Source organism: Artemia franciscana, chromosome 18 (genome assembly GCF_032884065.1).
Source record: "Artemia franciscana chromosome 18, ASM3288406v1, whole genome shotgun sequence".
NCBI lineage: Eukaryota > Metazoa > Arthropoda > Branchiopoda > Anostraca > Artemiidae > Artemia > Artemia franciscana.
Window position 1 is genome coordinate 15,844,995 of NC_088880.1, and position 19,368 is coordinate 15,864,362.

The window sequence follows — 19,368 nt, forward strand, 5'->3', positions numbered from 1 at the left end:
AGTTTCCACTGAAAGATATAGAAGAACGTTCATCCTTCACATATTTGAAATTTTAAATTACTAACCCTTCGCTCTTATCGCTCCACTTTTAACTTGTAGTTTTAATGCTTATTTTGCAACTGCAAACTTTACAATTCTTGCAAGGTAAACTAAATTGTCATTTTGTTTAAATTTGTTTTCCCGGTTTTAATTTACGACTTTTTATGGTTTGACTTTTTTTACTGATTGCAATTTTATGAGTTTGAACTGGTTTGATATTTATTACTGATTGGCATTCACCATTTTTTTAAATTTTCTTATTGACACTAAAATGTGAATTTGGCCCTTTTGGGCTTGTGATAGCTGTTTTGTAGAAATAATTCTTGTCTTCTCTAAACCGTAGTTTGAAAATAATGTGATAGATAACCTGTGAAATATGACAAGAGAAGAGCCAGAACTTGAGTACGAAGATGAGATTGCTAAAGAAATAGCGAAACAACTGCCGATTATTCTATATAAGCTTTAAATTGTTGGTAAAACCAACAATAGTGAAATTAAACCAACCTAAGTAGATACAGTCGGAGCGTTCTGTTGTTTTGGGATGAAAATATCTTTAAAAGTTATCGAACATTCTTTCTATAGCAGAAAAGACAATTATCAAGAATTAATAAGGTACAAGTTGTATTAATTGCAACCCAGAATAATACCCCATCCTAATAATTTTGATAGCAGTAAATCAATGACGTAAAATGAAAGACAAAGAAAAAACTTACATGTGGCGAATCACGAGCTTTTCATATTTCTCAAAAAGGTAAGGCAGATCCACAATCCAGCGTGAGCCTTTTAGAAGGTCTGACCCCAAATTTTTTCCAGAAGTGATAACTTTCAACACAAAAGGGGAATTTGTTCCAATTCCTTCGGAACTTGATTCGTCGTGAACTGAAGCATCCGTTAAGTCTTCTAACATATATTTTGGTAAACGCGGTCTGCCTCTAGCCCGATAATTTAATTTCAACTTTTCACGATGGGCCTGCACATTTGGCAAATGGAGCCCTCGCATATTTCTTTTTTTTTCCATGTTACTGTGGTCAATAACAAGAACTATATAAGAACTTTATTAGGGTTTTGACCATTTTTATCGGGGTTCACTTACTAAGGGGTTGAATTGTTTCTTGGAAAGGCCTTGGACTTGAGACTGGTCATTTGACTGCTTTAGTATGGGTAATTTTTATTGGGGTTTATTTACCAAGGGGTTGGATTGTTTCTTGGAAAGGCCTTGGACTTGAGACTGGTCATTGACTGCTTTTGTAGTTTGCTTTGGTAGTTCTACAGCAAGACTCGGGTCTTGCTATAACAAATTTAAATATTCTGGGGACATTTTGTTTCGTTCATTAGTTATTTTGTTTCATTCATTAGTTATTAATTAGCTTGTTTTATATATTTTTAATTCTTATTTCAGTACGAAGATTATGCAAAATTGTACTTATACTACAATACATAAATTTGTCCTGAATTTATTTTAATTAAACCAAAACGATAGATCAATCTTTTTAAAATAAAACCATTGCTTCTTATTCGGCCCTTGTGCTGTGTTCAATTTATCTCTAGGATTAGACGCAGCTTATCCTTAATTATTTATACAATACAATTTTCTTATATATTCATTAACCGGCAGTTTGGTGTCTGCACCTTACTTCTTCTCTAGACTCTGTTTAAACAGGTTAGAACTAAATAATGCTTGACTGAATCGCTCCTGAACAATCCGAGTGGTTAGCCCCTTGGTGTAATTTTTGCATTCTTAGATGCTCCGATTACAGCTCAATCTAACCTTTTGAGGGGAAATTTTGATTTCGGAACACAAATATGTTAAGTATTTGAAGGGACTGCAGCCAGGAGGTATATATTATAGAAAAAAGTTTCTTATTGATGAATAGAACATTTTTTGCTCTATTTTTTGATACCCCACAACAACAATGTCAAGCATAGCAATCTAGAATGCAAACCCGAAACAGGTTTTATAATTATTTTGGAATTATAAAAAAAATAATTGTCGGCTTTAAGATTTGATTATGCCAAAATATTCACCAGATTTTTTACTTCTATTGACATAAAAACCGCCAAAATCCCTAATTCAGGAACGTCAGGCAAACTCCAAATGTTTAACATGGGAGGTATGGGAAGATTCTTTGCGAGTCCGTCCTTTTTTAAGGATTTCGGAACTGGTCACGTAACTTAATAAATATATATATATATATATATATATATATATATATATATATATATATATATATATATATATATATATATATATATATATATGAAACTTTGCGTTTAATACCTCCCCTCCCTACTCTGAAATACTTGTTTTTGTGTCTAATTCCATCTGTCCATCTTTCATTAGTAACTAGTCGTAAGTTGATTGTTAATTTGCTCGTGTTTTTAGCTTTTCTTATATTTAGATATTAAGGTTAAATTGCTGTTGCGTTGATTATTTTTCTTTTTGAAAAGTTGAATCGCTTATAGGGCAAAGTAGTAAAATAAAGGGTGTGTGAATCGCACTCTACCCAAAGTTGTACGTCGCATGGAGGATCATCAAAAATATGATGTGACCCATTGATGAAATTGGTTGTATAAATAAGAAAATAATCATCTGAAAACACAACAAAAACATTTTGCATTTTGATAGTTTAAAATTTCTGTCTTAGAAGTCTTTTGCTGTTGGTTAACTTTGCAGGCTATCCTTGAGTAAGCGTTGTTTTTATTTATCTATGATTTTTTGACAAATATTTTGCTTCGGATCACCGCTGCACATATAACAAAGGCCAAAGCAAAGTGGGGCCGAAGCTCCGAGCTACCAATCGTAGTAACTGTAGGGTGGTCAAAAAAATTTTGAAGAGCCAAAGACCCCAGATCCTACAGAGCAAAGCGAAGGGCCAAATATTCTGGTCTCGGCCAAGTAAACCGACGGCCAACGACTAAATCTTATTAACCAGAGGGAGATGACAACAATCCGACTCTAATTTCAGTCTTCTTTCTTCATTGTATTTAATTTTACTTCGAAGTATCTCTGTACCGTAGTGAGCAAAGCGATTGGAATGTGTTGAAAAGACTAGGTAATAGGCAAGAGCCTGAGCGAGGTGAAGTCTCATTTTTAGGGTCCGACGACACAGGATTTTGGCCATACCGAGCAGGGAAAGTGACAAAAAGCCTAGGAAGCAGGCTCTTTTTTGAATGGTCCTTTTTGCCTTCAACTATTTGCCCCATATGAGATAATCAAGAATTTGAAACTGATAATAGCAAGTGATCATCCTGAATTGCAGTAGAACGTTTTGTTGGTAGACAGAGAAGAAGCACTTTTGACCTTAGGGGGTTAAGGGAGGAGTGTTTACAGTGCCACTTAAAAAGGGTTGAAGATAACTTTTATGCACTGCCGAACTGAAGAGGTCAGAGACAGAGCGTATAGACCTGTGACTAAAGGTTTTGGTGGGCTACATTTTCTTGGCTCTCAGTTACTTCTAGGGGACCGGAAAATGAAATAGATAGTCTTTTGATTTGACGCTTATAAGTGAAATAGACCTGTCTTGGAGTAAAGTCTTTCTCATTAAGGATGTTGAGATACGGCCAATGTGCATAGTGTATAATAATTTATTTGTTTGGTGATACTTCCAAATCTTTTCTCCTTTAGGTGGGGACGTCCGTTCGTGGGGAGGGGGGTATTGGGGCTCGTGCTCTACCTAAGAAACTTAATGATTATCGTGATTTCTTATATATTCACTACATAGTGATATCAAATATATTTATAAGCTCCTATTAATTATACTAATTTCCAAACTCTTGTTACAATAGAGTTGGGTAGTTTTTTTTTCAAATATCATTATTTATCTGTGATGCAATAAAAGGAACAGAAAATGAGTAACTTTCTAAACTCAAGGTTACTCTCCGGTCCCCTGAATCTCGACTTTCAATGCCTTAGGTTTATAAGGATATTGGACCGACTTAAAGAAGGTTGACTGTAAACCGAGTACGAATTAGCTAGTTGCTAGAATAAATTGTTCAATCTTTATATCTCTTTAGTACTAAGATTCAATCTAAAGTTGGCTTCAACTGAAACTAATTTCGTCTTGTTCTTCCGGGGAAAAGCATCCGAAGCTTTGGCAAAATTGATATCTCTTCAAGCTACAGAGGCAACGCTTGTAGAGACTGGTAAAGAAGGGGAAATACTTAGCAAAAAACAAATTAGTGTTGAGGTGGTTCATAGAGGTGACCTTCTTAAGGTAAGAGTAATTTTTCAGAAAAAAGAGTACTATTTTTCAAAAAAAATGTTACAATTTTGAGGAATTTTTAATAAAACCAATTACTTTCTGTTCCAAGTCTGATTATTCGATTGTTATGAAATTGAAGTTGAAATTGTCCTGAAATATCTGCGGCTTTGCCATTGTCATCTATAAGACGTGTGAGTTTGGTAATTAAAAATTTAAAAGGTAGAAATGATAACAGCTGAACGTTTTCAACCCGATTCTGAAAGACGTCCACCTCAACATTGCCGTTTCAGCTGGTTTTCAGTAATCAAAAATGGCCTGTTCCTATGTTTCCTTGGCGTTTAGTTATGCTTGGGTGTTAAAATGACGAAAATTCTCACCCATCATCATAACGGTGGAGTTGAACTCCGAGAACCCTAAATGAACTTTTGCCTTATCCTTAACTTACTCAGTTCCTTTGAAATGGAGGACGATGTCAAAAGTGTCAAATTTTCCTCGCAATTTCAACTTTTCTTGTTCCTAATGTACTAGTTAGGCATGAATCAGAATGAATATTTTTTACTTTAGAATATCATTTTCAAGGCGTTTTGTAATTTTGCGATCGTCTTTTATTTACAACCTCAATTCAAAGCATTTTGGATGGCTTGTTTTTGCAAAATGAAAAGTACTAAAAATGTTAATTAATGAGCAATTAATTAATTAATTGTTTAAATTACATGATTAATACCATCTTGAACCATATTGTTAGTTGAACCAGCAGTTTTATCCCTAACACTTGTCACTCATTCTGCCCGATCAAAGAATTGCTTCCTCTGTAAAGTCAGCGTAAAATAAGACCTAAAATACCCCCTGTAGGAGCATTTTGACGGTTTAGAATCAATTCAGAGTTTTTCCTAGACTACGGCACCTAATTTAAAGAAGACAAATGTGGTTGGAAAATCATCAAAATAAGCTAAGAAAAAATACACCAAACAGCTTAAGAAGATGTTCTTAAACGTTCCAAATTGGGCAATAAGTGTAAAAAATTGAAGATAGTAAGGTATTTCCCATCAACAAAGAAATGACGTTCAGAGAAAGCATTGGCTTGAAATGACATTATTTGGCGTCAACTGTGTTACAAGACGCTCAAACCGCAATTGATCAAAACACGCTTTAATTTTGCACAATCGACCATCTAAACACTTAGGGAAGAATAAAAATTAAGATGACAAATTAGTCGCATAATTTTTGGTCTGGATTTTATGTTGAGGCTGTTATTATAACTCTTGGGCAGAGTTATGTAATTAAACACTTTTAGAGACTTATCGAGGAAGCAGAACGTCCAAGTTCGTTTTATTCAATGTATATTAGTCCCAAAGTGGTCAATTTTAGTACCAAAAGACACCTGAAAATGAATTCACGGTTCTCATAGGATTTTTCGGTCCCGAAAGGCTGATAAAGTGTCCATTAGGCAATCCAGCAGTGACAAAACCGCAGCTGTAAGGCTATTAAAGTTCAAGTTAGCTTTCAGCAGTTACTTATTTTTGAATTCAATACTTCATTGTTTTAACCTCCTTTTTTCACATGGAAATAAAAAACACACTGGAGAAAATGATTATTTTTTTGCCCCTGGTACTGTATAAAGAACAAGGCATCTTAGAGCGTTAAGTAAGAATTTATTGGTTTATAACTAGTAAAACGAAGAGAAAAATTGAATTTCTGCTTTTTATTTTGTTTGTTATATTAGTTTCTATTAAACACTTTGATCCAAAATACATTTATAAAAGTACATATAATATACAACCATTTCAGTCTAAAGTATTTTTGACGAACCCTTGATTCTTCATTTTAGTTCGGTTGAATTATTTACTAGAATTCGGAATAAATTGTTACCTTAAGGCTGCTAAATTAGTCTTGCTAATTTTTCTTGTTCTGGTGGTACCAGGTGAAAAAATTCCAGTTGATGGAAAAGTTTTCCCCGGGAATTCTACTTGTGACGAGTCACTAATTACTGGGGAATCAATGCCTGTTCTCAAGAAGAAAGGTCAGGGTTCTTTAATATATCTTCTTCTTTTAGAGTTTGATATTTTATTTTCTTTAAATGAAAAGGATCAGTTACTCTGAAATATATTTTAAAAGAAATTTCGTGTCTTTGCGAATTTGTCTGATCTCTAAGTTTTATTTTGTTGGTTCATTGTTAAAGGGAACAAAGTCCAGAAACAACATTTGAAATAGATCCGTGCTGGCTGTGATGCTACAATTTTTATATTTTACTGAAACCCTCCTCATTCACTCCAAAAGTTCCTTGCATGAAAGCCATGTTTTTTTGCGGCAAATAAATGCTTTGCCCTCCTTTTAGAGAGATTTCAAATACCATCCCTGACAGTCTCACAATGAATGGATCGTAACCTTGCTTGAACGGATCTCCTTTGGCAGAAAAAAAGAACGAGTTTTTCCAACTGAAAGTAAAGAGAAACATTAAAATTTAGAAAGATAAGAAATTACACAGTTTTTAAGAAGGACAGTCTTTTCATCAATCCTCGCTCTTTACGCTAAATTCTTAAAGTTTAAAAAAAAAAAACAAAAAAAAAACGCCTCTCATTCAAATTCAACACCCCTTATGTTTACTGCGTCGTTCTTAAAGAATTGGGACAACAGTCAAACTTTAGTGTAAAGACCAAGGTATGGGGAAAGGGTAGGCCCTTTCATATAAAGAGTAATTTCTGTTTTTGTTTTAATTTTTAATGTTGTTTCATCTTTTAGTCAAAACATTTTTTTTCTGACCGTTTATCACATCAAGTCTAGAAATACCTCCCTCCCCCGTGTAAACTTCCACTATAAAATTCCCCTGGAAGAATTCCTACCAACCGAAAATTATCCACAAGGAAAATCCTCCCGTAGTAAATAACCCCCCCCCTCCCATGAAAAACTTCCAATATTTTCCAATAATAAATACTATTTGTTATCGATGGGCAAATTGCATTGCTTGCCTCGGCGCTATGGGGAGAGGGTCACGTCATCCTCAGAGGCGTAGTTATTGGACCTTTCAACTATGTTGAACCAAAAGGCTCTTTCAAAATTTCCATCGGATGTTTTAGGTGTCAAAAGAGGTGTGGGAGGTGGCTAGCTGTACTCTACTCTTTTTAACCACTTAAAACGGACACTACAATTTGTAATTTCCGTTCTAATGATCCCTCTCCCCATCTTTTAGAACAACTGATTCAGTAAGATCAACCAAGAAGAAAACAAAACCCCTCCCCCAAACAAAAATAAACACGCATCGTTTAACTTTCTTCTTATAATTTTTTTTTTTAGAAAACCCAATATTTTTGGTCATTGAAATTTGAAACCTCTATTGCAGGGTAATCTGTTATGCTGAATCTGATGGTGTAAATTTCTTTATGACAACTGTTTGGTTTTTCATATGGTGTTCGTTAAGACCGGTGTGATCCTTTCCCTCCTCCCCTTTTTTTAAAATCTGATAAATTTTCCCAGGCTTGTCACATTTTTTGGGCAACATTTTAACTTAATGAATTTTACCTATTTTATTCAGCATAAAAGGGCAATTTTGATGTATTAATTATTATTAAAGTTCATTTTTTTTAGTTTTGATTACTATTGATTCAGCTTAATGTGATCCAGTATTACTATGATTTTGATTACATATTGATTCAGCTGAATCCTATTGGATTCAACTAAAAAAGCCCATATTCGTGTATTAATTATTATTAAAATTCATTTTTTAGATTTTTGATCACTATTGGGCGAGTCGTTCTTTACTGATAGTTCATTACTAAAAACTGTTTGATTGTTGTAGGAAGGATTTTTATTAAAAAACTACATATGATTGTGTTAATAATCGACAAAAATTGATTTGTGAATGATATGTGCTCACAACGTCACAGGTTCTATTGAAGCGGAAAAATGAAATGTCAAGAAACTGGCTTTAGAAGCCTATATCTGCACCAAATTTTTCCAAAATGATGTCTAATAATACGGTGTCACTGTATCTTTTTGCTCTATATCGGTGTAGTCAATAAACAACAAAGAAAAAAAGCTAAAAAAAAAACCCACAAACGAGACTGCGGCCAGTAGAGAGAAAAAAGATGAATGACTAAAATAACGCGGATATTTCGCCTGTATCTAAACTACGCGTCCTCAGCACAAGATAAAAAGAAAAACACTAAACTAAAAACACATACAACCACCACCAGTAATAATAAATACAATTGTCGCTACTGATCCACGTAGAGAAAAGAAACTAGTAGAGTTTCAATCTCTGTAGTCGTTCATGTTGGGGTGTTATCTGCTCTCACGTGATTTGAACATAACTTAAAAATCAGGTAATGTCAGTTTATCCTTGCTACAGGCATTAATAAGGTATTTTGACTGACTAGATCATATATAGCCACCTTTAGTTAAGAGACACCTTACGCTATAGTTCACAAGTAAATAGGTCCCTCAGATATAGTGCACCCGATATAGTGTACCTCTTTTTACAAGTTCTCCCGTATCTCCTAATATTATTCAAGATTTGCTTTTTGGCCATTTTTTATTTATAGGATCACTTGTTATTGGAGGATCAGTTAATCAGATTGGATTACTCATAGTTAGAATAACTCACATTAGCCAAGATACAACCTTGGCACAAATAGCTCGTTTTGTTGAAGAAGCACAGACTTCAAAAGCTCCGATTCAACAACTAGCTGACAAAATTGCTGGCTATGTTGTGCCTGTTGCCAGGAGTAAAAATTATGGATATTATTTTTGGGAATTCGCTTCCCTTGCCCGGTATTCCGGATCTCATATCATAGATGATAGTCCTGAGACAAATAAAAATCGAATTAAATTCTAAGCCTTAAATAAAGACACTATTCAAGAATTAGACAGAAGTTAGATTATTATTAAATATTAATATATACAAGTGTTTTTACAGCATAAACACGCAATCAACAAACACATTAAGAAGATACAAATATACAAATGAATACAAACAACTTTTTATGTGTTTTTGAAGTTTTTTTTTGGAGAAAAAAATTCTTTTTTAAAACAGCTTGAAAGAACAGCTTGGCCAACCACAATTCTTATTCATTCGTTTATATTAGTCACGACCCATTTAAAAAAAAAAGGAGAAAAATTACTCATTGAGGTTTTCATTATAATAATATTATGTATATGAATTAAAAAATTATCACGGATTTGGGCATTATTGTTCTTCCCTTGCCCAGTATGGGACTTGAACCTGCGTTCCCCCGATTGGGAGGCACAGCTTTTTCCACTATACCGGCACAAGGGTAATTGTCAGAATTATTTTGACGGGTGATGGTTATTGAAAGAATCGTAATTTGCTCTGTGTCAAAATGTAGTTCATACAAAGTAGGGGTAGGTTAGCCTAGGAAAACCTTGACAGGTTTAGAAAGATATAAGAAGGCAAGCCTGATGGATATGAAAGAAGGAGCAAATGGTCAATAGTAATATTTTTACCAGCTGGAAGACCGTAACACCGGTTTTGCCGATTTGTCTGAGCTCTAGTCTGATAGTATGGTCACTAAACTGTTTTAATTTGCCGAAAGTTCATTTTAATAGTGGGTCGTAACTCTCCTTGGTAGATGGGGACCACAAGGGGGTACAAGGATATGACAAAGCGTTCTGGCAAAAGATCTCTGTAGCCCTCTGTAAAATCTGGTGCTTTCAATCACACTGAATTTGATTATTTTCGAAAGGAATAGGAAAGTTTACTTTCGGTTGTGAAAGGATGAATTATCCTATCCTTTAATACAAGTATCATTTTTATGGCAGGACGCATAGATGTTTGTTGTGAGCCATTGGAGCCTTTCCGAAATCTCTTGCCAACAAATAATGCTTCACGCTTTGGAGTGTCTGAAAAGACTCATAGATCTGAATTAAATTGAAGATGAAGCTTTGTACAATTAATATAAAATTTTTAGGTCTATCTAAGTTCAGTAATGTCAGGGATATAGATTGTGATCCTCTCAGATAGGCATTGTTAGATATCTAGAAGTAAAAAATCAGTGAATGCAGTTTGAAAGAATTTAAATGTTGCAGTTATGTTTAATAGAAAATAACCCTGCAGAAAATATAATTTATCCGAAGTTGGTAAGATATGAACACTATGAGGGCATAGTTTCCTCGTAACTGTAACATTTAGTCACCAAGGTTACTTTTCATTTAGGTTGTTGTTTTTTAGGTATGTCTTTTTATTTCGTTTTCTTTGACCTACGTGTATTTTTTTTGTATTTGCACTGACGACGGTTGAGTGGAGATCTCAGCTTAATTATTTGTCCTTTTCCTTGTTCTCACTGACTGTACATTTTCTTTTTGTGTTTTCTCTTATTTCGCTATTTGTTGCCGTTGTTGTCTCTTATGTCGTTATCTTTTCTTTTCTCTTATTATCAGGCTTTTGCTAGTGCGGTCTTAGAACTTATTGACGACGGAATAATAATAATAATGATGATAATAACAACAATAGTAGCACTAGTAATAATAATAAGAATAATGGAATATAATTATAATATTAATAATGGAATAATAATAAGAAAATACGAAATTAGTGTTCGCACAATTTTAAGGTTCAGCTTTGAATCATGCTAAAGTAAAAAAGGTATGTATTTTATTCGAAAGATGCTACTTAGTTTATTATTTATGAAACATTCATGTTTATGTGGTTGTATATCTCAGTTTATTTATTTTAGAACCAGATACTTCAAGCTTCTTGGGTGGATACATTTGTACATCCATACGTAAAAATAGCTTATTTAATGTAAAAAATTATTGTATATCTAAGTTTTGCAACTTTATCAACAGGTTTTTAGCATCTTGGTAATGCTCTGCTATATATCTAGCCGCAAAAAAAATGGTTACACAAATTTGCTTCTTTGTATAAGTTGTAATGTACAAAGAGATAAATGATTAGATTATTTAAAATGGATTCTAGTTGGTTAAGATTTGACCTCCTATAATGTAGATTACAGCTAGAATAGATCTCAATGTCGGATAAGTGCTTATCCTTTCCGTTAATAGAAGTCACTTTTTCGTGGTAGGATGCCTTGATCTCTTTTGTGATTCAACAGAGCGTCTAAACTTAGTTCTAACAAGCAAGGCCTTCTCTAAAATATCTCGAAAGAGCTTATAGAGTTGATTTTCATTATAATATAATAATTGTATTATCTAGTGAAATTTATCTTTCGTAGGTATTAGTATTTAGTGATGCAGGCACTAGGGAGAGTCAAACTAAGAAAAAGTTATTATTTTTAATATAAGAAAAGATTTAGTTAAAAAAAGATCGTGGTTGTTAAAAAGATACGTTCGGTAGCAAATGTGACGTTAAAAAAAAATTGTGTAAGAAAAGAAGAAAAATAAAAATTAAACATCTATGTTATGCTCAGATACACTGGGAAATAGCCTTTCAACGCATAAAAATGTCATGAAAAACGGTTTGGTGTTCATGCCACAAAGATGAAATGTTTGAAATCAGAGCCACGTATGTGATAGAGACAGGTCTTATTTGCATTACTGAAAAGATTTATAATACCCTTAGATGGTTCACCAGAGTACTACCATGTTTGTTGTATTTACACCTTTTCTTGAATAAACTAACGGTTTACATGAATGTAGAAATGGGATTGAAACACAGTCGGTTAGACTTACTTTCCTCTGAGAATAGTGAATTTTTGTTAGATTACTTAAATTAGTCTTACGATTTTTTACTTGTCTTGGTTGGCTTTCATATGGATCTTATAAACTGGATCTTATTTGGAACTATAATTTGGATCTTGTAATTTGGATAATATGGATCTTATTTAATATGGATCTTCAACCTGTACCATAGTTTATTAGCGTCTTCGATAGGCATAGTTAAATTTTTATTCAAGGGCTAGAAAAGGGTATTGGTTTCACCAAAATTAAGTAATTTAGGTGCAAAAAAATCTCTACGCCTACAGCGTGACTTTTTATAAAAAAAAAAAAATCAGTAATTGATTAGTACGAGATTTACAAGCTGTGGTTTCTACGTCGAACTGATTGATCCTCCTCCTCCCTGGTGCCATAAGTGGAGAGATGAAGTTACATCTTGTAATTGATGGGATGATACATCATTCCCCAGGCAAATTGATATTATGAGTGATCTAGTCGGGTGTCTAGAGTCCAGGAGCTCTTACTCAAGCTATTCCTAATAAAACATCAATGGAATAAGCAAGCCAGATGGCTAGATAAAAACCTTAAACCAATTTTTATGCTGGTTGTGGAACCCTTGAACTGCTTTCAAAGGCGTTAAAAAAGCCGGCACAGGAAGTGGCTAAACAATTTGAAGGTATCTACCACAACAAGAAGAAAAGGAAGATCCAAAACAATTTCAGCGCCCATTGGTACAAGATAAGATGGGGCCTCTGGTCACATCTTATTGGAAATGAAAGGAAATTTATAATAGCCTTGATTTATTTCTCGTTTTCGTTTGCTAAAGCAAGTTTGGAAAACAAAACAATAACTTTTCGTCATAATTTATCGAAATTCTTTTATCGATGCATCTAAATGGATTATATAAGTTATTTGAAATAACTAATATTTAGAACATTTTGTTCTTTTTCAGAAACAAAAAGATTCATTTGTTTTGATTAACAATTTATCAAACCCTAACATTCTGACTATATGGACTCTGGTATCGCCTCTGAAGAACTACTATAATTATCCTTTATGGTTAAAAGAAATAATTACCGGAAACTACATATTCAATACGTTATGGCTTTTTGTCAGAATGGGTTCAAAGTTTTAATATTTTTGGAGGGAGCTGAGACTCATCTTTGCATTAAGTCATGTTCTAAAATTAAAAAGTACTTAGTTGTTTTCTCGAATTCTTCTGAGTTCACTTTTGTGAGGGGTCTGCTGACCTGTCACTAAAAGCGTTTTTTTGTGTGGTTCTGACCACCCCCGAATGCTGATCCCCATGTTGATCATCCATTCAAGAGTCGGTTAGCATTGGGGCCTAGAGTCTACAATTTCGGCAACCAGAAGATTCCAGGAAAAAAAACCGTTCTTAAACCACCAATCGTTGAAGGTGGAGAACTACAGTAGAAAACATATTTCTACGTTTTTTAGCCATTTAACAACTGGAAAATAGATTTTTTTATTATATATGAATATATATATAAATATATATAAATATTTATATATATATATCTATATATATATATATATATTATATATATATATATATATATATTATATATATATATACTAGCTGTTGGGGTGGCGCTTCGCGCCACCCCAACACCTAGTTGGTGGGGGCGCTTCGCGCCCCCCCCCAAGCCCCCCCGCGCGCGTAAGTCGTTACGCGCCATATTAGTTGTGTCCCTATGTCCCACCTGTGAATATAGATAGATATATATATATATATATATATATATATATATATATATATATATATATATATATATATATATATATATATATATATATATATATATATATATATATATATATATATATATATATATATATATATATATATATATATATATGTTTTTAACTACGTAAAACTTGCGAATATACAACATTCTTTGCTGTCCCATTGTCTGTGCATATAAATAGATTTTCAGGTTTACCGACTCTTGAACATGCAACATATAATGGTCCATGGGAAAACAATCCATATTCAGATCTATACCTCATGATTCTAATGATTGCCCTTGAGCTTTGTTGATGGTGATTGCTAATCGACCATTCCCTGAGTCGCCATCGTCATTTATATATCCCCCTGTGCACCCCGGCGTCCCTGTGTCCCGGTCGTCATTTATATTCCCTGTGTCCCGGTCGTCATTTGTGTCCCGGTGTTCCAGTCTGTGATTTCTCTTTGAGTGTCCCGGGCGTCATTTATATTCCTTGTGTCCCGGTGTCCCGGTCGTCATTTATATCCCCCTTTGCCCCCCGGCGTCCCCATTGTAGTTGTGTCCCTGTGTCCCGGTCGTCATTTATATTCCCTGTGTCCCGGTCGTCATTTGTATCCCGGTGTCCCGGTCTGTATATACATTCGTTTTTTAGTTTTGTTTTTCTCCTTTATTTTTTTCCTTTTTTCTTTTTTTTCTTTTTTAGTTTATTTAGATTTTTAGATTTTTTAGTTTTTTTATTAGTTTTTAGTTTTTTTGTAGTTTTTACCATTTTTTTAGTTTTTTTAGTTTTTTTTTTTTACTTATGTCCTGGTCGTCATTTATACTCCCTGTGTCCCGGTCGTCATTTGTGTCTCGGTGCTTTGTTGATTGCTAATTTATATTATATTTATATTTATATTTTTTATATTTATTAATATTTTTTTAGTTTTCTTTTTCTCTTATTTATCAGTTTTTTCCTTTTTTTTAGTTTTTTCTTTTTTAGTTTTTAGTTTTTTTTTGTTTTTTACCTTTTTTTAGTTTTTTTAGTTTTTTTAGTTTTTTAGCTTTTTTAGTTTTTTTATTAGTTTTTAGTTTTTTTTTTTTAGTTTTTGCCTTTTTTTAGTTTATTCATTTTTTTTTAGTTTTTAGTTTTTTACCTTTTTTTAGTTTTTTTTAGTTTTTTAGCTTTTTTAGTTTTTTTTCTTTTTAGTTTTTTTTGTAGTTTTTACCTTTTTTAGTTTTTTTTCTTCTTTTGTATTAGTGTGAAATAATTCAGACGTCATATGCGGACAAACACGACGTCACTCGACAGACAGACAGACAGACATAACCCACAAACAACTTATTTTTATATATATTTATTCATATTTTTTTAGTTTTCTTTTTCTCTTTTATTTTTCAGTTTTTTCCTTTTTTTTAGTTTTTTTCTTTTTTAGTTTTTAGTTTTTTTTAGTTTTTTACCTTTTTTAGTTTTTTTTAGTTTTTTTAGTTTTTTAGCTTTTTTAGTTTTTTTATTAGTTTTTATTTTTTTTGTAGTTTTTGCCTTTTTTTATTTTTTTCAGTTTTTTTTTAGTTATTAGATTTTTACCTTTTTTTAGTTTTTTTTAGTTTTTTAGCTTTTTTAGTTTTTTTTCTTTTTAGTTTTTTTTGTAGTTTTTACCTTTTTTAGTTTTTTTCTTCTTTTGTATTAGTGTGAAATAATTCAGACGTCATATGCGGACAAACATGACGTCACCTGATCCATCCACAGATCCACACACAGACAACTTATTTTTATATATATAGATATATATATATATATATATATATTTATATATATATTTATATATATATATATATATATATATATATATATATATATATATATATATATATATATATATATATATACAAATCATCAGATTTCTGAAAGATGGCTTACAGTCGGACTCTCCCTCCTTTCAGGACGCCTTTGGCTATACTATAAAAAAAAGATATTCTGTTTCTGATCCAAGTATTTACAAGTAGGTAATCCAAAAATGTCTGATTTAAAAAATCTGATTGGGTTAAGTCCCAAACAAGATCTTTTGGGGATTTGCTAATTTAGGGATATATTGTCATATTTCGGTTTCTAAATGCTCACGTGATTCTGCTTTATTGTCCGTAGGGCAATTTTTCTTACAAAAGACGATAATTTGTAAAATTGAAGCATTACGATAAAATTTGAATTTTGGCATTAAAAATGGGCGTTTGAGGGGGATAGACTCCCCCTCATATTTAGGATATATCTGATTATAACTTAGAAAGTGAGCATGGGAGAAGGACGTTTAGTTGCATTTGCCGTAAACAACAAGATTGTCGCCTCAAATGTCTCGAAAGCAATCAGAAATACGTGAAACAGTTGCGATTGCTGACTGGTTATAGTTGTTTCCCTCTAAAATACTTTCTGGAAAGTGCTGGCCAGACTAGCGTAAAGATCAGAGAATTAAGAAGAACTATATTTCCCCTCACATTAATGGTAATTTCTATTTGTTGGTTTTAAAATCAGTATTTACTTTCATTTGAAAAGCCTGTTTTTTATATTTATGCATGATAAAGAAGGAATTTCCGTGAGGTTGAATATAGGGTGATTTTTGCATTTTGGCTTGCGAAGCTGAGCATTAGGCTATTTCTAGGATGTGGCCTTTTCAGTATTGTCGGGTGGTGGAGGGGTAAAACTGTGAAGTGTTTTTAGTTCAAATAGTATATTTATCTCTTCTTTGTTTCAGGTGAAAACAGTGGTTTTTGACAAAACTGGCACAATAACACATGGCGTTCCCACATGGACCAAGCTGGCTGTTTTGCACGATGAATCCATTGTGTCATTGAAATTTATGTTAGCAATTCTAGGGACGGCAGAAGGAGGTAGTGAACATCCAATCGCTGCAGGTAAATTAATCAAAGATTCGCATCGTAGTTTAAAAATTCTATGGATACCCGATTGTGCGTTTCACCGTGCTATGATTGCCTTTTCTACTAATCAAGATAAATTCCTCAGTATTTAGATATAAAATGACGCCAAAGATTAGGAGAACTTCTGCCCTGAAATCCTATGGACAAACCTACAGCCACGAAAATTTCTTGGACTAATGAGAATAGCTGACTTTATATTGCTAAGATTGGTTATCATTTTATTCTACTTTATCTTTAAAAGTGCGTGTTGTTATGTCATTATATATGGTTGCCAAAGTGTTTGAGGTATTACTTAATTGGATAAGCATTTATTGTTATAACAGATTACTTTTGGGGAAGTTGGTGTTTTTCGGATGAGTAACCTTTGTGATGCTAAAACACATTTCAACCTGACTCTCAAGACCAACTTTCTTTTCGACAATGTTTTGTGCTTAATATTTTTGTGAATTTTTTTAACACCCATTATGTTAATTTACAAAAGTTTCAGTGCTAAGATCTCCACTTGAATGTTTGCCCATCGAAGAGCTCTTCGTCCGTGGTGTAGCCCATGGACAGCTCATCAACCATTTGAGGGAAAAGAAGCTTGCCCTTCTTACAAATAAGACTAAGAGAACTTTGCCGACAAGCTGCCAGACATCAACAGCAAGTTGCTCTTTATCATAAGTTAGTACTCGCAAAGCTCTCAGAACTGGTACCAGCAAGAGAACCAGCAAGGATCTTCTTTTTCTCATCTCGGAATGTTTCTCAAGGGATTGTTCCCTGTCCAACGGTCTGAGGTCATGTATCAAGGGAATACCCTCCCCGACCCCCAGATAAGATTGTTGAAACCATTAATGGCTTCAATTCATCCAAAATTGTGCACTTAAAAAAATCAAGCCAGTGGCTGGAAATGGTGATTATGTAATGGTAAGTAAATACAGAAATTACTCCGTATATGAAAGGGGCTTTTACTCCTAAACGCCCCGCTCCTTACGCTAAAGTTTCTTACTGTTTTAAAAATAGAGTTAAGAGAAAGAGTCAAACTTTAGCGTAAAGAGCGGGGCGTTTAGGAGGAAAAGCCCCTATCATATACGGAACAATTTCTGTTCGTTATAAGTTTTAATGTTGCCCTTTACTTTCATTTAAAAAACTTTTTTTTTTATTTAATCAAAATAACTAAATCAATTTGAATAAGAATATTGTCTGTATAAATTATATTTTGTTTACTCTATTGATCACCCCCCCCCCCTTCCTTAAAAAAAAATATATGTACATGATTGGTTTACATACCCAAGATTGTATGTTTGGTAGAGAGTGGGGCTCAAAAGATTTTTTTATGGAGGTCTAGTAATTCAAAAGCATGTTAAATCGAATCAGAATGTTGGTATTATTTCGAGTTTTTCGAAATAAAAATCCTAGGAGGGTTCGAGGAGATCTTTTGGGGAGCTCACCTCATCTTGGTGCAGCTACAACTTATGAATTTTAAGTTTAAACAAACTAGAAAATGGGAAAAATCCATTTCTAGTTCAAATTCACAAAATGAATATGTTGTTCCTTGTAATTTTGAGTTCAAATTTTTGAAATGGTTGTCATCATGACCACAATCAGGGAATAGAAGAATTCTCGTCTAATGGTAGCCCAAAGAGCCTCCATCGAAAAAAATTGGGGAACTCATAGCAAAACAAAGCACATTTTTGTGTTTGTTCTAAGCACAATCCTTAACGTCAATAAGTGAAGAAAAGAATACCATTTCTTATGGGGACTTCTTATACTAAGGAACGCCAACATAATTTTTTTGTGAGACAATTTCCTTTGATAACAAACGATGTGTTACATATTTAAGTTGTTTTTTTACAGCTTGAGTTTTTATTCTTGGCGTGGGAAATTATCCGAAAAGAAAAGGCGGCATTTGTCTTAAAACGTTTTCAGCTGTGGCTCTCAAAGTTCCAATGTTCGCTATTGTGGCTCTTACGCTAAGCAGGTTCGGTCCCATTCTAATTTAGTGTGATACAACTAGACATCTTTATTTCAAAAGAAATCTTATTGGGAGAAAATCAGGCTTGCCATGACGTTTCTAGATGAGAAATATTGCATTGGCAAATATCCGGTCGCATATCTTCAGACAAAATATCTTAATTTTTACTTCTTTTATCTTCTGACAAAAACTGGTGGTTTATTTTTACTTTGTCACGAAAAGGTTTATATATGTACAATATGTTTACGGCTATTGTAATGAACTCAACCTCTTGAAGCGTTTTATGTTGTTGATCTTGAGCAAAATTCATAGTTTGTGTAATATTAACGATAATAGCAGATGAAAAACAAATAATATCATCAGACAGACAAACAACAGGCAAAGAGTTTAAATATCAATTTCTAAATAAAAGCATACAGAATATCATTTTAACAACCCGACTCCCACCTATGCCCTGTATTATGTCTGCAAGTATAGAAAAAGTTCCAAAGCTGCCTTTAGGAGAATTTGACAGAATTCTAAAAGCTGCCGACACTTTAGCAGCACAAATTGTATTTGGGCAGCTTTTCTTTGAGCAAAAGGTATTTTTATATGTAAAAATGGTATTTTCAAACAAAATCTGCCATCAAATTTCACTTGGCCTTAAAACTACCGAGTAGCACTGTTACTACCACTTTTTTCATGGTGGTTTTTCATTTGTTTCTGAATTTATTTAATAAGCATAGAAAATGTCTATTCACTACAGTCTTTAAGATAACATGAGCATGTGAATTAAACAAGTAAATTCAGTTATGCAAGGAGCCCTGTGTGTATATTTTTTTTTATGTGTATATTTTTTTATGTGTATATTTTTTAACCATATATTAGGCGTGTGTCATATATTTCA

At 33.2% G+C, this 19,368-nt stretch overlaps 1 long non-coding RNA gene across 1 annotated transcript in view; it reads left to right on the forward strand.

Moving 5' to 3' along the window:
• The first annotated feature begins 2,766 nt into the window (after nucleotides 1–2,766).
• Nucleotides 2,767–19,368, forward strand: part of LOC136038676 (uncharacterized) — a 55,239-nt gene continuing 38,637 nt past the window's right edge. Inside the window, exons 1-2 of the long non-coding RNA XR_010620267.1 lie at nucleotides 2,767–4,253; nucleotides 16,345–16,504. This is a non-coding gene — a long non-coding RNA (uncharacterized LOC136038676). The remainder of the gene's footprint in view (nucleotides 4,254–16,344; nucleotides 16,505–19,368) is intronic.